Source organism: Diabrotica virgifera, chromosome 9 (assembly GCF_917563875.1).
Source record: "Diabrotica virgifera virgifera chromosome 9, PGI_DIABVI_V3a".
In the NCBI taxonomy this organism is placed as follows: domain Eukaryota; kingdom Metazoa; phylum Arthropoda; class Insecta; order Coleoptera; family Chrysomelidae; genus Diabrotica; species Diabrotica virgifera.
In genome coordinates, this window is record NC_065451.1 from 52,306,977 (window position 1) to 52,323,068 (window position 16,092).

Here is a 16,092-nt window from a genome sequence, read left to right on the forward strand (position 1 = left end):
ACATTTTTAGGTATGTTTTGAACTGTATTAAAAAAGAAGCCATATCTCGATAAAAGTTGCCTTCTCGAAAAAATACAAAGAGGCAAAAAAGTTTTAAAAACATTTTGTTTAACTAATGGTATCGCAGTAATAGTTTAATTGGAGCGTACACAAACATTTGGGAGGTTTAAAGGAACAAAAGCCCCATACAATTTTTATGTAAACATATTAAAAAGGAAGCCGCAACTCGATAAAAACTGCCTTATCGAAAAAATACTGAGAGCCAAAAAAGTTTTACAAATATTGAATTTAACTAATGGTATCACAATAATAATTGAATTGGAACGTACAGAAAAGTTTGGGGGGTTTAAGGGAACAAAACCCCCATAAAATTTTTATGGGGAGCACAGATTTCACTATAATTTTTCTTTAAGATGCTCCTGCCATAGGAATGCCGCATATCTATTTTCAATAAAAAATCTCTAATAGTTTTCGATATATTCGAAAAAATCGATTTTCATTTTGTAACTTCAAAGGGCTATAACTTTTTTATGTGCATATTTATACTAAGGTAAGTTAGGTTCATTCGAACTATTTTTTGTCTCAGAATATGTGATTTAAGCTATGACCTGTATTTTTGTTACACCCTGTATATGTTGATGTATATTATTTAATTTACTTACCACAGTTTTGTTTTCTATTTTAATGTGTGACATATTTTATTAGTTTTCAATAACTAGGGATATATTTGACATATTTCACAAGAAAATAAAACATAAAATCTAAAAATTTCTGGTTGCTGGAGTATCTGGTGGAAATCAATAAAAAAAGCATACTATGAAGCCAAAAACCATAGATATGAAAAAGGTGGGCCTGGAAATAAATATAAACGTAACAAAATACTTAGAAATATCGGAAGAAGACGTAAAAAATTTGGAAATTAAAAAAGAACGTAGAAATAAAAGGAACGAAGAATTTTAAATAAACTTACGTGCATAGAAATCGGCCAACTTAAAAATTTGGTCATTTTGAAATCTCGTATTTCCTAAACCTGTTGGCCGATTTAAGTGATTTATTTAATATGTTATAGCCCTATTTTTTAGCAATATCGCTATAATAATATTATTGCCAAACAGTTAAGTGTTATTGTATACCGGGTGTAAAAATGGTAGTGTGTTTCACCCTGTGGAATATTCTAGCGCATACAAAAAAATTGAAATTAAAACTCAACTGTAGCCTTAGGTTTTCTTGACAGTTTGCTTTTTGATTCATTCGCTTTTGTTGTATAATAAAAAAGTTAGGTATTTTAACAACTAGCACAGTTCTTCATCAATACAGGGTGTTTCTAAATAAGTGCGGCAAACTTTAAGGGGAAATTCTGCATGAAAAATAATACCCGTTTTATTTATAAACATATGTCCGCAAATGCTTCGTTTTCGAGATACGGAATAAATTTTTTTTACAAACTGACGATTTATTACTGCTCTAAAACCGGTTGAGATATGGAAATGAAATTTGGTAGGTTTTAAGAAGTAGTTTTTGTGCATTTTTTGGCATACAACTAAGAATTTTATATTCACCATTGGCGTGCATACAGGTCATATTACAAAGTCATATTAACCGTATGCACGCCAATGGTGAATATAAAATTCTTAGTTGTATGCCAAAAAATGCGCAATAGCTACCTCTTAAAACCTACCAAATTTCATTTGCATATCTCGACCGGTTTTAGAGCAGTAAATAAATCGTCAGTTGGCAAGAAAAAATTCAACATCCCGTATCTCGAAAACGAAGCAATAGGGCTTTTCATTCAGTCATTTGTTTCGAGCTTCTGTCATATGTCGTATAATCCGTGTATATTAATATTACACACATATTATACAACATATGACAGAAGCTCGAAACAAATGACAATCGATGAAAAGCCCTATTGCGGACATATGTTTATAAATGAAACCGTCATTATTTTTCATGCAGAATGTCGCCTTAAAGTTCGTAGCACTTATTTAGAAACACCCTGTATTGATGAAGAACGTTGCTAGTTGTTAAAATACCTAACTTTTTTATTATCCAACAAAAGCGAATGAATCAAAAAGCAAAATGTTTAGAAAGCCTAAGGCTACAATTGAGTTTTAATTTCAATATTTTATATACGCTAGAATATTCCACAGGGTGTTCTGAACTTTAAGGAAAAACACACTATTATTGTTACACCCGGTATACAGTAACACTTACTTGTTTAGCAATAATATTATTACAGCGATATTGCTAAAAAATAGGGCTATAACATATTAAATAAAATCACTTAAATTGAAGTGGGCCAATTTCTATGCACGTAAGTTAATTTGGGATCTTGTAAGAAAACTCCATAGTGTCATCTGGAATAAACACATCAAGGAAAAAACAGAAAAAGGTGATATACCAAACCGTAGTACAATATGCAGCAGAAATAATCATAAAGAGAAAAATTCAAAGGAGTATTCTGGCGATCTAATTGGAATACTGGATAAAATGCTACCTTAACCAAAAGAGACACAATAATGATGAGAAAAGGAGTAAAATGAAAATGAAAAAAATGCCTTGCAGTATATAGATGAATAAAGACTAAAATGGTACGCCCATTCACAAACAAGGTTGCAGAATGGAGCCAAAGAGGAACAAGAAAGAGGACAATCGAGGAGGACATTATATCGACCAAAAAAGGAGTGTAAGCATAATATCAAAAATTGTCAATAAATTAATGTTTGTTTGTCGGAATTAGCAGCCCACTGTGAAGGCAGTTTTGTTATAAGCGCGAAATCTACTTCTATTTCCTATTTGGGTCAATCCAATCAAAGTGGTCCAAAGATGATTGCTTGACTATTTTTAATATTTTTATTTTTCTACCGTTTAAACTTCAGTCTATAGAGAGTACAAAATTGCATTCATTTTATTTTAATAAAATTTAGTTTGCCGATGACTGCCATTTTTGTTAAAGCGTGTCGATCATTTTCACGGAAAACATGGCTTAGCTCTGTAGCCAAAATTTTTTCTGAGGTTTGTCCTAGAACAATAAATCAAAAACCAAACTTTTTAGAAAAGTATGCTCTCAAAAAACAGCCTATAGCATTATTTAATTTCAAACTACCCTTAAGGCCTTAAATGAACCTCAAAGTTTGAATAGGTAAACTGATAAAATTCCATTTTCAGCATTTTTTTAACAGCATAAGGCAAGCCGATATTGGTTTGTAATTTTTTTCTGGAAAAGACATACGTACATACTGTAAAAAAAAGTTTGAGCTTTGAGACTTTTGATCTCAAAAATGCAATTTTTTGAAAAATCTCAAAGTTTGAACCCTTATATCTCTGATGGACGCAGATGAAAAAATTTGAAATTTGGCTTAATGTTAGCCCCTAGCAAGTAGAATAAGGAGTAAAAATTTGAAGTCGCAGACTGATGTCATATAGGAGTTACATGCTTAAAAATGGTCAAAATTTGAGCGTTTGCGATCAGGGAAATTAAAATTCAAATAAACTGTCTAATGAAATAAAAATTAATCTATTTTCCTCAGATTTCACACTGAATATAAATTTATACATGGTGGCCAAAGAAAAGAGTCCACATCGATATTTGGCAATAGTTACCTATTAGATTTTAAGGAAATGCCGAAATAGGTCCATTTTTATTTTTATTATACTGCAACTTTTTGGGATATATTTCATACTACGTTACGTCATCCATCAGAGCGTGATGACGTAATCCATGATTTTGTTAAATGGGAATAGGGGTCTTGTGGTAACTAAAAATACATTGTACTGCTGTCAGAAAAGAGAAAAAATGTTTACTTCACAAATAAACATTTCTTTTCGCTTAATTTAAGTCACAAACAGCCTCCCACTTACCTCTTGACAGTTTGAACATTTAATTTAAGCGAAAAGCAATGTTTATTTGCCAAATAATTTTTTTTCTATTTTATGACAGCAATAAAATATATTTTGAGTTAAATAAATTACATACATTCTACTTTTTGTGTCAATTTATTTAATTCAAAAAATTATTTTTTTACCACCCTGTATAAATAAATATAATATTTTTTATACTACTGAACAGAGAATTGAACACTCTTTCAAATGAGATAACATTCGACCCCTATTACCATTAAAACAATAAACGATTACGTCGTCACGCCCAGGTGGATGACGTCACTGACGATGACACGTCATGGAGACGTATGAAATATGTATAAAAAAATTTTAATTTAAAAATAAAAATCGACCTGTTTCGGCATTCCCTTAAAATCTAATAACTGCCAAATATCAAGGTGAACTCTTTTCTTTGGCCCACCCTGTATAAATTTGTATTCATTGTGAAATCTGGTGAAAATAGATTGATTTTTATTTCATTAGACAGTTTATTTGAATTTTAATTACCCTGCCCGCAAACGCTCAAATTTTGACCATTTTGATTTTTGACTATTTTTTCAGGACTGTAACTCCTATATGACGTAAGTCTGCAAGCAACTCCTATACGACGTAAGTCTGCAACTAAAAATTTTTACTCCTTATTCTACTTACTAGGGGCTAACATTCAGCCAAATTTCAAATTTTTTCATCCGTGCCTATCAGAGATATAAGGGGTCAAACTTTGAGATTTTTCAAAAAATTGCGTTTGTGAGATTTTTTTTGAAAAAATTTACTTAAGTCTCAAAGCTCAAACTTTTTTTATTTAAAGTATGTACGTATGTCTTTTGCAAAAAAAATTACAAACCATTATCGGCTTGCCTTATGCTATTAAAAAAATGCTGAAAATGGAATTTTATCAGTTTACCTCTTCAAATTTTGAGGTTCATTTAAGGCCTTAAGGGTGGTTTGAAATTAAATAATGCTACAGGACGTTTTTTTTAGAGCATACTTTTCTTAAGACTTTAGTTTTCGATTTATTGTTCTAGGACAAGCTTCAGTGAAAATATTGGCTAAAGAACGAAGCCATGTTTTCCGTGAAAATGATCGATACGCTTTAACAGAAATGGCCGTCATCGGCAAACTAAATTTTTTAAAAATAAAATAACTGGAATTCTGTACTCTCTATGGACTGAAGTTTAAGAGATAGAAAAATAAAAAATATTAAAAATAGTCAAGCAACCAACTTAATTTATATTGGACCACTTGGCATGGATTGACCCATTTAGGACGTGATTTGAAATTTTTTTTGATTTAATAAATTACAAATAGCTGCAATATAGTCCTGTCGCCAGGGGGGTACAACGGCCTCCTTAATTCAGATGGACTAACCCAAGTTTTTTTTATGTATTTTGACCCGTAGAACACGAATTTTTTGGGTAACAGTTGATCCGGATGTCGATAAGATTGTTATAAATAAAGAACTTGAGGAATTACATAGCAGCGATTTTTCGCAAAACAAAACATTTTTTTTTTATTTGTTGGGTGATTTTCAGTAAAAAATGGTATTACAAGTTTTTTCGTAGGATGCATAGTTTTCGAGATAAACGCGGTTGAACTTTCAAAAAATCGAAAAAGTGCAATTTTTGAAACGGAATAACTTTTGATTAAAAAATAAAATAGCAATTCTGCTTACTGCATTTGAAAGTTCAAGTCAAATTACATCGGTTTTGATTATTTGCATTGCTAAAAATTAAGTTTTTATTTGTCAAACAAAGCTATAAACACATAGTGTTTCCCGTGCCAAATGCATGCGTTTTAATGTACATTCGGAAAAATAAAAGAATACCCATGAACCAACATATAAAACACGCTGTATTTTCCTGTCACCGTGTCACACAAAAAATTGGCCAGCGAAAGTACATGTAATAATTATTGTTACATGTACTTGCACTGGACAATTTCCTTTTTGATACAGTGACTGGAAAATACAGCGTGTTTTATATGTTCGTTCATGGGTATTCTTTCATTTTTCCGACTGTACGTAATATACGTAGAAATTCTGTATGCGCGCCTACTCGTAGGATTTCAAATTAGAAATGCATTGAAAACACCATTCAATCACTATGTGTTTATAGCTTTGTTTAACAATAAAAAAACTATTTTTTAGCAATGAAAATAATCAATGCCGATAGAATTTGACTTGAACTTTCAAATGCAGTAAGCAGAATTGCTATTTTATTTTTAAATCAAAAGTTATTCGAGTTCAAAAATTGCAATTTTTCGATTTTTTAAAAGTTCAACCTCGTTTATGTCGAAAACTATGCATCCTACGAAAAAACTTGTTAAACATTCTTTGCTTAGAATGACTCGAAATATACAAAAAAATGCTTTGTTTTGCGAAAAATCGCTGTTAGGTGATTCCTCAAGTTCTTTGTATATAACAAACTTATCGACATCCGGATCGACTGTTTCCCAAAAAATTCGTGTTCTACGGGTCAAAATACATAAAGAAAGCTTGGGTAAGTCCATCTGAATTAAGGAGGCCGTTGTACCCCTACTGGCGACAGGACTAATACAACAAAATATACGCTTAAAGGAAAAATCGACTTACGCAAAAATATTCATTCATATGTGAAAACGCCCGTTCCATAAAAACTGGGAAAACGTTGTTTAATCCATATATTGCACTTATCTGAACGGTACTGTAGAACACATTTCCATGGTAAAAATATATCATTTTTACATGGAACTTAAAAAGCGATGATAAGAGTTTTACAATTTATAATTCAGTTTTTTCCAAAAGATTTTAACAATCTTTTGGAATAACTAATTTTTGAAATCTCTTGTTTGTTTACTAACGTAGATATTGCAAATAATGTCTTTCTGTCAGGTGCAGCACTCAACCTTGTACAGAGATCTTACTACATATTCGGAATGAACAAAAGTGCAAGTGACACATCAAACCTATTACTAAAAACTAAAATGCAGTGGCCATGTAGCAATTATAACGAGCGATCCACAATTATTGGGATCAAAACTAGCCGTGCAAAAAATTACGTATGTCTTGTTTTAATCTGAATTTATATCATTGGTTTATCAATTAATTTTGATTAACATTATAAAACATAAAAAATCAGTCAAAACCAGAACTTTAATCAAAAATAAAAAGAATTAACAAAATTATAAGTAACAATAATAAATAAAATGAAACAAGATATCTACATAACCTTACTTTTCTTGTTAAGTTGACGTACATTGCAAAGTTGACGTAAACTGGAAAGTATATCTGAATTAAGAATAGACATGCACTGTATAGCTATCTCTGTCGTTCAGAGCCACCTATGGTGACAATAATTTTGGATCACACGTTATAACTGTTGACAATATGTATTGATATTTGATTTACGCTTCAAATCTTAGTATTTTCCCAGAAATTTCCATTACAAATTATATAAAAATTCAAACATTGAATTAAAAATATCTGTCTTTATAGACACTTAGGTTCAGTGTACATAACCCCAAAATGCAGTTTTTTTGAAAAAAGTGGATGAAACTTTTTTTTATTTTCTATATTTTATCTAAATGTCTAATTTTTGTCAAAGTTTTCCGTAAAGTGCGCTACCTTCAAAAACCGAAAAACTGATTTAACGGGCTTTTGCCGAATTTCCCTAATTTTGTGGACTCTAACGTAAAACAAATCAAAGTTTTTTATAGGTTATATTATAACCTATAATAGGTTATAATATAACCTATAAAAAACCTTGATCTGTTTTACGTTAGAGTCCACCTATTATAGGTTATAATATAACCTATAAAAAACCTTGATTTGTTTTACGTTAGAGTCCACAAAATTAGGGAAATTCGGCAGGTTTTTTATAGGTTATATTATAACCTACAAAAAACCTTGATTTGTTTTACGTTAGAGTCCACAAAATTAGGGAAATTCGGCAAAAGCCCGTTAAATCAGTTTTTCGGTTTTTGAAGGTAGCGCACTTTACGGAAAACTTTGACAAAACTTAGACATTTAGATAAAATATAGAAAATAAAAAAAAAAAGTTTCATCCACTTTTTTCAAAAAAACTGCATTTTGGGGGTATGTACACTGAACCTAAGTGTCTATAAAAACAGATATTTTTAATTCAAAATTGAATTTTTTGAAAGTTTTAAATTGATTGCATCCTACCTAAAAAAAATGGAAACCAAAAATGAAGTTTATTGGTTGAGGGGTCAGGGGGAAGGGTGGTGTTTTGAAACTGCGCTGAGTCTTATGTTTTAATCAAATAGATGAGAAATCAAGAACCTATGGGAAATTAAAAAAGAAATTTGAAAAAAAGGATCATAGATGCACAAGAACAAAATGGATTTCGCCAGGTAGATCATGCCTGCCATGCACCAAAGCCGGTTATGGAGAAAATATTAGCCCATAACCTTTCAACTCATACTAGCTCTAGGTAGCCATAAAAAAACAAGGAATAAAGAAAAAAATATATAAAAACAGTACAATAACTTTACATTTACAATAAATAAACATTAAATAAACTGTAAGGGTTGCTACATCGGTAATGACTCAATTGAACGAGTAAGTAATCTTGTATATCTGGGTACTCATATTAATGAAAGCTGGAACCCTAGTACAGAAATAAAAAGTAGAATTGCCAAAGCAAAAACAAGTTTTATGAAATTTAAGAAAATCCTGTGCAGTCATGATCTATATTGGGAACTTCGCATAAGAATGGTCCGATGTTATATATTCCCAGTACTACTTTACGGGGTTGAAGCATGGATACTGACAGAATCGCTTTTAAAAAACCTAGAAGTCTTTTGAAATGTGGGTCTACCGCCGTATTCTGAAGATCAGTTGGGTAGAAAGAGTCACAAACGAAAGGGTTTTGCAACGTTTGAATAAAAGTTGCGAAGTAGTGAACACGGTTAAAAGGCGTAAATTGGAATACTTTGGTCATATAATGCGTCACCCAGAAAAATATGACATACTTCACCTTGTCATGCAAGGTAAAATAATGGGAAAAAGAAGTGTGGGCCGCCGTACAACTTCTTGGCTTAAAAACCTACGCCAATGGTTTGGGAAAACTAGCACTGAACTATTTCGTGCGGCTGTAAATAAGACAATGATTGTTAATATGCTGCGCAACATGAGAGCCAACGATCGACAAGCGGTCTCGGCACCTTAAGAAGAAGTTGCTACATAATACATACACCCTTCCAACTACATCTGGATGATACTCTCAACGTTGAGAAAAGAGTTCGGGCATCTCAACAAAAAACCGGAGATTTTATACATACACACCTTACTGAGGACCAAGCCATTGTAGCCGAAGACGAAAGTGATATAGACTATAGGCTTAGAAATTTGGAAAAAGAGTACACCAAGTGGGTCTAACAAATAATATATAAAAAACCGAGTGCTGGATCTAAATCAGAAAACCTACAAATAATTGAAATGGGAACTATAAACGCAACTGATACCTTCAAATACTTAAGACTTCAAATAACATCCAAAGTAGGAAGTAGCAAGGAAATGCATACGAGGATTGGTCAAGCAAGATCAGCCACTAGATAGTTATGTAAACCATTGTGGAAAAATAAAATAACAAAATAAAATAAAAAAAGAATTTAAAAAACAATAATAGAAAATGTTGGGTTGTATGCGCGTCTGGGACATAAATTAAAGAAATAATTAGACAAAATTAAGGCCATGGAAATGAACTGTTGGAGACGATGTTACTGGCTCACTAGACTTGACTGGGTGAGGAAGAAGGATATTCAGAGGATATTATGGTAATCAATCTATACATAATACACACAATAATTTAGGAAAAAATTTAACAGGTATGCACACCTGCAGAGAATGTCTGGCCAAAAAATATAGAAAAATGAACTCGGTCCATTAGAAGAAAAAGAGGTAGACCAAGACTATCTTGAAGAAAAATTGTGGAATATACAGTGACTGCCAGAGATTTTTTAAAAACTGAAGATTACTGCGACAGAAAAGCGACAGAACTGCGATTGCTGCGGAAGCTGTAGAAAATTCGAATGTTATAAATATACAGGGTATCCATCAACTCTACCGACAAACGAAAATAAGAGAACCATCAGATAATTTTAAGATAATTTAAGCCAATTCACTTAGTCCGAAAATGCTTTCTAAGGTAGGCCGCACATCAAAGAAACATGAAACGTAAATTACGTTTCATGGAAATAAAACACTGCTAAACAAATATACGTCCGGCCATTTATGAAACTCTCCGAAAATAAAAATGTGTCATGAGCATGAATCACACTCGTTTAATTGGTAGGCGGACTTTGAGACTTGTTTAGCAGTGTTTTATTTTCATGAAACATGTTTTTCGTTTCATGTTTCTTTGGTGTGCGTCTTGCCTAAGGGAGCTAGATCTTTTTGAAGATGGCGTCTTGTAATTAGTTTTTCTTAAATACTCCCAGAACCCCCAAAAATTGGTTCGCATATTTATTATCCAGAGATAAATCGATTCTATTCATTGTGAATTTCTAGTAACGATCATAGGCGCCCGTTTTGGGTAGGGCAACGGTTATTTTATCCCATAACTTTTTTGTATTTAACTTTTAAGCATTTTTGACTACGGATTATTAAATTTTGAGGTATTCTAGTACTATAAGGTGCTCTTGATTTAAGTCCATAGAATACACCGTTTGCTAGAAAAATCGATTTGAAAATTTTTCGTTTCTTAATTAAAAAAAAAATTCAAAAAACAAACTTCATAGAAAAACCAAAACTTGTACGTTTATTTATGTTCCAGAGATTAATTGATTTCATTAATTGCAAATTTCTAGAGCCGGTGATATGCGTCCGTTTTTGGTAGGTTAATGGTTATTTTATGGCATAACCTTTTTTTTTATAATTTTTAAACATTTTTGACACTAGATTATTAAATTATGAGATATTCTGATACTAAAAGTTACTCTTGCTTTAAGTTGGTAAAATAAAAATTTTTTTTTAATTATTTTCGCCTTTTTTTTAAATTCAAAGAACTAAAAATTTTCAAATCAATTTTTCCAGAAAACGGTGTGTCCTATCGACTTCAAGTAAAGAGTATCTTTTAGTTCTAGAATTACTTATAATTGAATAATCCAGAGTCAAAAATGCGTCCAAAATGGACGCCTATAACCGGTACTAGGAATTAGAAATAGATAGAATTGATTTACACCCTAGGAGATAAATAAGCTCATTAAATGTCGTTTTTCTAAATAGAAGCGTTCTGGAGGTATTTAAGAAAAACTAACTACCAGACGCCATTTTCCAAGAGCTCTAGCCTCTAGCTCCATTATTAGGAAGCATTTTTGGACTTGGTGAATTAGGTTAAATTGTCTTAAAATTATCTGAGGAATCCCCTGTTTTCGTTTGTCGGTAGAGTTTCTGGACAGCCTGTATAGTCAGCCCACTCTGATAACTACTTTGCAATAAGCGAAATAGCGCAAATCTTTATATCTATGATGTGGTTTCAAAATTTATTATAACTACTGATATACAACACAATTTAAGCTTAAAGAACTAATCAACTTACGTAAAAATGTTTATCCATTGCACAAAAAGCGGAAAAAATGTTTTTTGATCCATATATATTTCACTTATCAAAACGGTACTGTAGATCACATTTCATATGTTTGTATGGAAATTAAAACGTTATAAGAGTTTTAAAATCTATTATTTAGTTTTTTCCAAAAGACTAATTTTCGAAATCGCTTGTTTGTTTACTAACGTAGATATTGCAAATGTCTTTCTGTCACGTGCAGCACTGAACCTTGTACAGAGATCTTACTATTCGGAATGAACAAAACTGCAAGCGACACATCAAACCTATTACTAAAATGCAGTGGCCATGTCGCAATTATATAACTGTTGACAATATTGATATTTGATTTACGCTTAAAATTTTAGTATTTTCCCAGAAATTCCCATTACAAATAATGTTTATTATCTGTTTAAGTACGAGGACATTAGCGGGTGCTGGGATAATCACAATTACTTCGGTCAATGAGAGCAAAAACAGGATATTACCTCCAAAGTCTACCCTACTGCATGGATTTTAATAAAATTTTGGGAATAGCCTCTACTTATCTCCTAATTCAAAGTCTACCCTATGCCGATGTGCGCTTTATTATGTTGGGCTCCCACCCCTTCTCGCGAGTGGAAAATTTTTTGGTAAATATAACCACGAAACTGATTAGAGAACCTAATTCTAAGCAAAAAGTGTTCGATAATTTATTTTTGAAAACAACTCAATACATACTTTTTGATGAAAATTTGCCATTTCCATTGAAAAATTTCACTCTTTCGGACGATTTTTTTTGCGAATACCTTAAAAATTATGCATCTAACGAAAAAAATATATATAAAACTTTTTTTGTAGCTTATGAGAAATCAAAGAGATTCATTTCTTCATAAATCTTCTAGTTATAAAACAAAAAGAGATACGGTAGGTGAAAAGAGATTTTTTTAGTGCATGCTCAAATCGATGTGTTCAACTTAAAATAACAGAAATGGTCTAGTTTAAGGGTATAATGGTATTAATATCTTTTATAATGCTTGAAACGAGTACTGTTAAATGTCGATTACATTCAAACTAGATGAGATATAGCGCAAAAACATGGATGGCTAATTTATTTTAAGATAAAATGCGAAGTATATTTAAGCCCTCATCCACCAGATTTAAATACATCATTTTACTTATACAATACCTTTTATTAAAGTTTTATTTATATGTTCAAAAAGTTGGATAAGTTTAGAATGCATGGTTTTTGAAAAAAATAAAATAAAATAATTATAGAACGCATTTTTTAAGTTTTTTATCTTCCTTTTTCTCCATGTAACTCGAAAATTATAACCAGACACAGTAGTGAAAGAAAAAAAAAATTATCCGAAAAAACCCTATATTTTTGTACGGTATCTCTTTTTCCTATCTCTTATCATTTTCGGGTTACGTGGAGAAAATGGAAGATTTTTAATAAAAATTTAAAAATGCGTTCTATAATTTGATCTTATTTTTTTTCAGAAACCATTCGTTTTAAACCCGTCCAAATTTTTAAACACATAAATAACACAATAATAAAAGGTTTTAGAGAAGAAAAATGATGCATTAAGATTTTGGTGGATGACGGGTTAAGAAACTTCTCATTTATAATTTTTCCTTAAAATACATTAGTCATGAATTTGTTTGCACCATTACGTCATCACTTTCGAGCATTATAAAACGTGTTGGTAGCATTATACCCCTAAAATCGACCATTTCTCTGTTATTTTAAGTTGAATACACCGATTTACAATATCCTACAATATTCCTACAATATATATTTACAAGGTCAACGACCTACAATATCTCTTTTTGATTATAACTAGATACTAGATCTATTATAACTAGAAAACGTATGAAGAAATGACTCTCTTTGATTTTTCATAAGCTACAAAAATGTTTTATACATGTAGTTTTTTTCGTTAGATCAGGGATTCTCAACCTGTGGGGCGCGTCCCCCTAGGGGGGTGCGCGTTTAGTAATCCAATAACTTTGACTAATTTACTAAAATAAAAGCAAAACAAAATTCTGACAAAATTAAAAATAAAATACACCTGAGCACTGATAAGGAGCTATAGTTATAAAGAGCACTATTTAAATTAGGTACTTATCAACAAGTGACTAGTCATCAACTAGTTAATGTAAATTAGTGACTTCCTTGGGCCTGGTTTACAGAGCAAAATTTATAGAAACAGGGTGTAATATTAGAAATAGACGCAGACGCTATTTCATGTCTTCTAGTATTTGGTGATTAAATTAAGATTTTACTGTTTTTTGTCAAAATACTAGGTAAGTACATTATAAGGTACTGCATAGATATATTTTTATTGTGCGAAGGCGGGGGCGCGGTGAAAATAATAATGGAAAATTGGGTCGCAAATGGTAAAAGGTTGAGAAACGCTGCGTTAGATGCATAATTTTCAAGGTATTCGCAAAAAACCGCCCGAGAAGGTGTCATTTTTCAATGAAAATGGCCAATTTTTAACCACAAATAAAATCGACTTTAAAAAAATTATACAACGGTTTTTGCTTAGAATTGGACTTTCTAGCCACTTACGTGGTTATTTTGACCAAAACATTTTCCACTCCTGGGAAGGGGTGGGAACCCCCCAAGATAAAATCGTAGACTCTGTTTCTTGAGCTATTCTCCACTCACAGTGGAAATATCAATTTCGGAGTCAAATACCCTCACTGACTGCACGGTATAATTTAACTCGCTATTAACTGATAATACCCATGAAATATAATGAAACAGATCTTCTTCTTCCTAAAGTACCGTGCCCAAATTTTTAGGCGTGGGTAGCTTCCATAACAATCTTCCGATATCGTTCTCGATCTTTCGTGGCATGTAATAATTGATCTGCTGATAAGTCAGTCCATTGACGAAGGTTTCGGATCCATGAATATGTCTTCCTATCAATTCCGCTTTTTCCGTCGATGACAAGTTTTATTGCCGATTGAGTTTTAACAATGAATCATGAAACAGATACTACAACAAAATAGAACCAAAAACAGAACAAAGAATCAAAATGTACAGGCTAGTCAGGTTACAATGGGAAAAACAAAAGAAAAGAAGGGCGAGTGACACTCAAAAATAAATTACAACATACTCCAACAACTCCACGACGATCGTTGGATATCATATTGACTACCATATTCGTTATCTTGACTTTATTGACAGCAGCTCTTAATAATGATGTAGTCGATGTACAATTGCCTTAGATTTTTCAGACATGATGTTCTTATTTTACAAGGACCACGTTTACCTTGGATCTTTCCTCGAATCATCAGTTGTAAAAGATTCTATTTTTACGATATCTCATAATGTGAGCGAAGGATTCCAACTTGCGTTTCTTCATTATATTGACCAGATTACCTTTAGGTTTAATTAAGAAAAATACATTTTTTTTTTAATTATAAAAATGTCATTTTTGATTTAATCAACTATTTTTTCTAAACAAAGCATTCCAAACCGGTCAAATCACATATATCGTATCAATTATACCTAAATAAAGTTAATTTCAAGTGGGAAGCTGTTCATTTCTATTAGGATTGTAATGACAAGGGGTTTAATTGTTACATAAAAAAAAAGAGCATGGAGCGATGACATTATTTTCGTCATAAGTCAGTCAGTTCTTATGCAAAAAACTTTAATCGGAACTCATTTGAATGGCTTTTTAATGAGCTTAAAAGATGTCAGTCAAGTTTTTTCAAAAAATTGCACCACATTCGAGTTATTTGAGATGGAAAGTTCTCCATTTCAAGGTTCTTCGAAAATAACCACCCGTTAAAGAGCAATAACTTTTTAGTTATTGGGTTTTCATAGGTCTGTCCGATGCGAATCTCTTTGTTTTTTTTATTAGCTACAATTTTATTCAGAATGATTTTTTCCCTAAAATTAAATTTTTTAAGTTATTTATGAAAAACGGTTATAAAAAGTGAGTTTCTTTAATGAAAAATTCATAGTTTCAATCGCTAATAACTTGGAAAGTATCAGCTTTGCAAATAAGTTGTATAAAACAAAATTTACTTAGAATTGGTCAATCTAACGACTTCCATACATATTTCGGTTGAAAAAATTTCCATCCCCTATATGGGGTTGTTGTCACCCCCAGGGCAAAAGCTCGCTTCGGCGTAGCGTAGATTTTGACAAAGGTTATAAATACTACCTAAATCCAAATTTTCAGTAGTAATTGCACAAGAGCTCTAAAATTATCGAATTTTTCCCGAGTGACACTTTGACAGTTTTAAATTGATGACAGTGAAATTATGTCAAAGGGGCACGAGGAAAACAATTCCATAATAATTTTAGAGATCGAGCGCAATGTGTTGCGATTATTTCATGAATAAAACTGTTCAAAACCAAAATTTTATTGTAATTTATTGATGTAAGTACAGTTAAACACACAGTTGTTATAAATATTTGACGGTTGAAAGTCATCACTTTTATAACTTTTAAAACAGTAATTATTGTCATTTATGTCACTGAATGTATTTTTTCGTAGCAACGAAGGGCATCTGACGTAATATATGTACTTGACAACGGGATATTATCAAAAATTATCGGGTATAATATCACAAGAGAGTGAGAATAAATTGACGATAATGCGACAGTTTTTCGAAAATTATTTGTTGTCTGTGCCCAATGACAACAAATTTGAGAAAA

General features: G+C 31.6%; 1 protein-coding gene across 1 annotated transcript in view; it reads right to left on the reverse strand.

Moving 5' to 3' along the window:
• LOC114327199 (ATP-binding cassette sub-family C member 4) overlaps positions 1–11,684 on the reverse strand; it is a 194,685-nt gene extending 183,001 nt beyond the window's left edge. The window contains exon 1 of the mRNA XM_050660972.1: positions 11,421–11,684. The gene's annotated coding sequence lies outside the window, so the exon portion shown is untranslated. The remainder of the gene's footprint in view (positions 1–11,420) is intronic.
• Between the last annotated feature and the right edge of the window lie 4,408 nt (positions 11,685–16,092).